Source organism: Condylura cristata, unplaced genomic scaffold, assembly GCF_000260355.1.
Source record: "Condylura cristata isolate star-nosed mole 26May11 unplaced genomic scaffold, ConCri1.0 scaffold00034, whole genome shotgun sequence".
Taxonomy (NCBI): domain Eukaryota; kingdom Metazoa; phylum Chordata; class Mammalia; order Eulipotyphla; family Talpidae; genus Condylura; species Condylura cristata.
Genome location: NW_004567135.1, coordinates 5,341,750 through 5,349,097, shown reverse-complemented (window position 1 = coordinate 5,349,097; position 7,348 = coordinate 5,341,750).

Sequence of the window (7,348 nt, the reverse complement as noted above, 5' to 3'; positions counted from 1 at the left end):
AGATGGGTACTGCCCTACTTCACCAGCTAGTGGTCCAGAGCAAAGGCTTTTTGTTGTTTCTTTCAACAAACACTGACATTACCGTGTACCAGTCGCTCTTCCAGGTTGACACATCAGTGAACAAGACCAGTAAAATGCCTGTGCTCGCGGGGCTTATATTCTGGGGATGGGGGCAGAAACGATACCTGACGTGACACATGAGGGGTGACCGTGTCACGGCCCTGGAGCAGGTGGGAGGCCAAGAGGGGAGGCACGGACAGATGGACCTTCGACCCACATGGAAGCCCGGGCTGACAGAGTCGGCGCGTTCTCTCTGCGATCTCTAAATAGGAGGGTCCCCAGTGGACAACAGTTAAAAGACGGCACTGCTCCCCTTGGTCCCTGGGGACTCAGAGGAGAGGGCAGGACAGCAGCCCCGCCAGTGATGAAGAGCCCAGCCCCCTTCTCCCCCCGCCCGGCTCCCCCAGGAACAGGACGAAGGTCTTGATCCCTCGCTGTAGAGCCAGAGCGTCTGCTTGCATAAAGCCAGCGCCTGAAGCCACTCTCCCGAGTGCGGGCCGAGGGTAGCTGCCCACAAGCCTACCTGGGGGCTCTGTGGACAGTGACCCTGGCCGTCTCTGCGAGCCTGGGCTCTCTTGGCTGCTACCACCTGAGGTGTCCTTCAGCCCGCCTCCCTGACTCTCACCATGGTCCCTGCCCCGCTCTTCCTTCCCTGGTCTCTCCAACCCCTACTGTGCCCCCCACCCCTCCCCAGGCCAGGCAGCCCTCGAGAGGATCAAACTCTGAGGCAAAGTGACTGAACTTCCTGAGATTTGTTCTAGCAAAGCAGTCAGAGTCGTGTTTCTGCCCCATCTGTCTGTCCTCGCCTCCTTCCGGAAGTATCAGCACGATACTGAACGTGCTTTCTAGCCACGCAGGTGCCCCGGGGCTTCCGGTGAATCTCCCTAAAGGGGTGCACCACCCTAGTGGCAACCCAGCTTTATCTCCAGCCCACTGCACGCAGAGACTGATGAGTCAGCAGCCGGTGCGAGCCCACCGAGTCAGAACAGACAGACCCCACCAACGCCAAGCCACGCAGACCTGCCAGAGTCCAGCAGAAAGCCCCTGGCCGCGTCCGAGCGGAGCTTGCAGCCACCGGAGTAACCCAAGACCTGCACCTGATACAGCCTTCCCTGCCGCGTCCCCCGGTTCCCAGGGTGTTTATACACGCCGTCCTCACTGCAGTCCTGTGCGGGCTGCCTAGTGCTGGCTCCGACCCAAAGAGGTGGGCCCTGAGGCCCTCAGAAGTCCGGCGCCTTGCCGTAGGCCACAGAGCTAGACTCACAGCAGCACAGCACATTTCCTGATCCCCGTCCCAAGCTTTGCCCTCCACCTAAAACTTAGCTCAGTCCAGGCTGCCGCTGAATCACCTGGGAAGTTTTACAAATAATACTGAGACCTGGGTCCCATCTGCAGAGACCTGGATTTGTTGTTCTGGGGTAAGGAAGGCCCAGGCCTCCCGCTAAACATTAGAAGATGCTGTGGCTCTGAAAGGCGGGCAAGGTTGGGGATGAGACCCCAGCTACGCCATGGCCTTGTGCGGCTCACGCAGGTGGGGACCAGCCTGTCCCACGCAGCACCCTGCTAGGAAAGGCTGAGCCCTCTGGGAAGACCCACTCTCAGTGACACAAAGCTAACTAGGCCCTCCCTGGTGGCGTGACAGGTTAAAGCACAGCATCATGAAGCTGCCACAGCTGCGTCACAGCAAGTTCGATTTCCCCAGCAGGGAGCTGACCCACAGGGCGCGGCAGACCTCTCCTGGCCCGCCCGCTGCTCCCCTCAGCAATGGACTTCGTCCATCTGCCTGTCCTGCTCCCCGCTCGCTCATCACCCCTGCACCTCTGGCCTGTACCCCAGTTCTGTATGCATAAATAAATAAAATCTTTTTAAAAGCTAAGTAAACAGCAAAGCCTACATTCAAATCCAGGCAGTCTGTCTCAAAGTCCAAAGGCCAGGGATGGGGTGGCTGGGCTCTCAGCTCGCCTTCAAATTCATGCCTACTTGATTCAGAGCCAGAAAGCTAAAAAGCGTATTTCCCAGATAGACCTGCAGCTAGGATGTGAATTATGCTCCACTACTGGATGTCGGTGAGTGATATTTGGAAGGTGGAGGTAAGGCAGGGACTTTCTGCTACACTGGGAGTTTCTGCCAGCAAGCCCGGTCACAGGGCTATCGGGTTTTTCGGGGCCACCAGCAATGTCCGGTTATTTCCTTGTGAGCCCTGAGAGGCAGCTGCACCAGATGGGCACTGTAGGTCACAGCTGCAGGACTGTGTGTGGGGGGCCAGTCACCTTCATGATTCCTTGCCAGGTAGGCCAGCTTCTGTTTCCTGCACTAAAGTATGAACCGTCAAGGAGAACTGGGAGCAGTTATCTGATCTGCTGAGGTTTAAAGGCCGGGAGGTAACACTTATCACAAGCAATGGCAAAACCAGTCATTTAATTTACTCCTCTGCCCCCCAGGCCTGGAATGACTGGCCTAGGTGGACTGACCACACAGCACTGTGGTGGGGAAATGTCCCCCATAAAGCAAAGACTGTGGCGGTGACCTTACAGAAAGGAAATGGCAGATTCCGCAGTTTTTAATATTTTTAAGATTTATTTATTGATGCATATAAGGCCTGAATTTATAAGAATTCATTTATGCAGACAGGCCAGAGGTGCGGGGGGTGAGAAGATTCAGCAGAGACAGAGCGGGGAGCAGAACAGGAAGATGGACTGAAACCCACTGCTGAGGGGAGCAGGGGGGTGACAGGAGAGACCGCTGTGCAATCTGTGGTAGCTTCGTAGTGCTACACCGAACCCCGTGTGCCACAGGGAGGGCCCAGTTTTTAATTCTTGGCTCAAAAGCAGCATGTTGCTTCTAAGACATCCTAAGACACTCTCAAGTGGCAGAGCCACAGGACTGAGGTCGCCGAGCCGGGCCCTGCCGGCTATGGAATTACATCACAGACGGAAATCACAAGCTTGCCAGGTCTCATGTGAAGACCTAGGGGCAAATGGGCTCTGGGGCGTGTATGTGAGGATGCTGGCTGCCGAGACCTACTAGATCTCACTGGCGGGCAGAGACAGAGCCTCCTTCCCTGTGCAATGAGGCAGGGCTTGTCCTGGACACTATGTTCCAGCCCCACCTGGACAGTTAACATGCAATGGATGCCTCAGACAAATACAATCTGACCCCAGAGAATATTATTTTAGTTACAAAACAAACTTTCAAATTAATACAGACACAATCTTGGGGGGTGATGTAGGATTGGATTCTTTTTTTTTTTTTTTAAGATTTATTTATATATGCATACAGAACTGAGACACAGGCCAGCGGGGGGGGGGGGGGGGGCGCGGGGTGAGAGGAGTCACCAGAGACAGAGTGGGGAACAGAACAGGCAGATTGATAAAATCCACTGCTGAGAGGAGCAGTGGGTGAGACAGGAGAGGTCTGCAGGGCCCTGTGGGTCCCTCCCTGGCCGGGGATCGAACTGGTGCTGCAGTGGCTGCAGACAGCTCCATAGTGCTGCGCTTTAACCCAATGCGCCACCAGGGAGGGCCCGCTGAGAGCTGGATTTGGATTCCAAGGGTGCCAAGCCAGGGAGAGGAACAGTTTAGACTGGGCTGAATTCATTCATATAGGTTTATTATATGGGTGCAGAGATTCCAAAATCAGTGTACTATCTCCAGCAACTGGGGCTAATCTCATCTCTTTCCATAGTTGATTCGTTAAAACCTGGGCTTAGTGGTGGTGTGCAATAATGAAGCGAAGATTCCAGAAACCCTATTGCATAATGCAACAGAAGGAATTCAAAGACGTAGGGAGAGGGGAATGTTGGAGGTGATTTATCAAGTACAATCTATTGACTTGTCCCTGACTAATTCCCCCAAGAGGGCCTGGAAAGTATTCACCTTGCCGGGGCACAAGAAAATGCTGATGAGAGAACAGCATTCTTAAAAGATGTTGCACTGATTTCTCACTGCATGCTCAGATAAAGACGGAAGGGCTGTTGTGGAAATGGGCTTCCTGGTTTCCATAGCAATGACGGGATTCACCCAGGACAGGCCAGCTAGCAGCAGTTGGTCAGCACAGGTCAGAGAAATCGTCAGATCCGTAGGGATCTTCAGCAGGGTTCTAATTCTAAAACAAGTGGACAATCTAATAAAGTTCATCTTTTCTTTTTCAATTGCTTCAATACGCTAAAATTTACTCCTTTTTGTTATGTTCCATGAATCATGACAAGTGCATAGAGTTCTATAACTATCACCAGGGTCAAGATACCAAACAATTGCCTCACCCTGATGTTTTATCATCAAACCTCCACCTTCCCTGGTAATCTCCGTCCTATAATTTGGCTTTCTCCCAAAACATTGTAGAAAAGCAATTCTACAACCTATAGCATTTTGAGGCTGTTTGTATGTGTATGTGTGTGTGTGTGTATTTGCTATTCATCCACAAAATTGCGTGTAAATGAGTCCCTCCCTTTTTATTGCTGAGTAATATTCCATTGTGTGACTACCAACATCTGTGTTTCCATTCACCAGCTGGAGAACATTTGGATTGTTTCCAGTTTTGGGCATTAATGAATCAAGCAATAACCACCACTCATATATGGGTTTTTCTGTTTTCATTTTGTTTGGGGTTGTTTTCATTCTTCTAGAGAGCTTAGGAATGAGTCTGCTGAGTCAGATGGTAACTGTATGTTTTTCACCAAACTGTCTCCAAAGGACTGTTCTATATCCCCACCAGCAATAAATGTTTCATTGTTCTGAATCCAAGGAAATCTGAGACATAGAAAAGAAGAAAGAAAGAGCAAAAATATGAGTAAACACAATACATTTTCCTCCTCTTAAATTTCCTAAATTGTTTTAAGTTTGAAGGAAACAACACCGTCTGTTGTGTTTCCAAACGCATATAGGAAAAAAAAATAAGACAATTAGATTACAAACAGGGAGGGTAAAGGAGGGAGCGAGAGGTAAAGTTTCCTCATTTGCAAAAATTGGTAAAATGATAAAAACCAGTAGATAAGATAGAGATGTCGAGATATAGTAATGCTTGGAGGAACCATTTTAAAAGCTGCAAAGAAACAGAATCAAATACACTTTCAGTGAATTCATATGGAATTCTAAATAAAGTTTCAGCAACCCACAGAAGGCAGGAAAAAGACAAATGAAAAGCAACAAACAGAAAACATAAAACTAAAAGAGCTGGCTTAATCCCCACCACGCCGATAATTATATTAAATGATATAAATACACCAATAAAAAACAGCCATCGGCAAATGGACTAAAAAGCGTGAGCAAATCACGCGGCTCCAGGAAACTCAGCTCAGCTGGGGGGACCGAAGCCCATGCTCAGGGTGTTCAGGGAGGGCGGGGGGGCCCCTCCCACAGGCCCGGGAGGAAGGGGCGCAGTCTGGGGCCACCCAGAAGGGAGGACCCCGCAGAGGGGCAGCCTCCCCAGGCCTCTGCTCCGGCAGTGAACCCAGACCGGGGCGGCATGGCGCCTGGAGAGCTGTTTAAGGAATCTGGGAGATCAGGGTCACACGTGCACCCTTCTGGCCTCCAGCTCAGCTAGAGTGGAGCCTACTCAGCCTCCCTTCGCTTGGGGGGGGGGGCACTTCCTGTTCACTGGCACTTTCTCCTAAGTCCCCGTTCTCCCTGGCTCTCCCCTGGCCTTCCACCTTGGCAGAGCTTTAAGGGGAAACCCCCCTGAACAAAGCAGCTTTCTGTTCTATCAGTCCTCGCTCTCCCTGCAAAGCCCCGCCCCGGGAGTGCAACCTTGGATGAGGCCTTCCGTGTGGGCAGGGTCAGGTCTGAGGCATGCGACCAGGGCCAGCGCAGTAGGCTGGCCAGTGCCTGCTGAGGGAAATGGCCAGTGAGGAGAGAAACTGCTCCTGACCCAAAAGTGAGCAGACCAGCACCTCTGAGTGGCAGACAAGGAACTAGACTGTGGACACTCAACTGTGAGAGCTGCTGACTCCCAGAGGCGACTGGTCAGCCTCCTCACTGGTCAGGGCCTCAGTGTGCTTAGTCCTATGTTAGGATTAGAAGTAGGGTGTTGGGAGGGGTAAAATGACTTAACATGTAAAGTCTTTAGGCTCCTGGGCCCTCCTGGTGGCACCAAAGGTTAAGTCTCAGCACTATGAAGCTGTCATAGAATCCCCGGCCAGGGAGGGACCCACAGGGCGCAGCAGACCTCTCCTGTCTCCCCGCTGCTCCCCTCAGCAGTGGATTTCAGTAGGTCTGCCCGTTCTGCTCCCCACTCTGGTAAATCCTCTCACCTCATACCTCTGGCCTGCACCCCATCTCTTGCATACATAGAGAAATCTTTTTCAAAAAATAAAACAAAGTTTTCAGATTCTAAGAGAGCAAACGCTATACGAAGCTTGACACGTAAGTGGGTCCAGAATCTCCATGTCCTCTGCCCAGGCCTTCCCCTCTCTGGAAGGTCTGTCACAATTTGGTCACCACTACTCACCAGGAACGGGAGGGACAGACCACAGGCCCCTAGCTCTACCCCGAGCCAGGCCCCTCACCCTGGCCTTGGTACCTCTCTCCTCTCAACCTGAACCCTGTCCCAGCCTTGTCATGACCTCTATGATCGAGTCAGCCACGTGTGGGCTTCAGGTTTTTCATGAGGACAGCTAAGCACTCCTCTCTGGGACGCACGCTGACCAGCCGTCAGACACTACGCGGCATGAGGGTCAGTGGAAGAAGCCCCTGGGGTGGCGTGGTGCACACCAAGCGGCTGCCCTGTGCACGCTGCACAGCCCTGGGACTGCAGGAGGCCTTCCAGGCACGCAGGGGCCGCGTCCCCACACACACGCACGCTCAACCCACGCCAGGCCCGGGGGGCTGGGGATTTCCACCCGCTCTGTCCTCGGCAACCCCACAGCACCGCAACTGAGTCCTGAATGAATGGCCAGTCCACATCTCTCAGGGTAGGACACTCGTTGTGGCCTGGCCGACCTCTCGCTGTGTGAACACCCTGGGCCCGCACAGCCCCTTGGGCACTCCGGTTACAGGACATGAGCACCACTGCTCCTTTTGCTAGACTGAACTTTGCCTCCTTCCAGACACAGCCCCTTATCCGTAAGCTTCTGTGTGAGTGACCCCAGTCTCCTATCTGTGGAGCGACACCCTCAGGGCTTGGCTCCCCTGCTGGCCTGGACCTGCCTGGCCCGCCTGGCCCACATGGCGCAGGGGCGAGCTGGGAAGCAGCCACCTCCACGGGAACATCTCCAGGAACTGGAGCTTCAGGGCCTTCACGTCCTGGGAGGCTTCCAAAGACCCTGGGCACAGTACGCCACAGGGACCGCTGC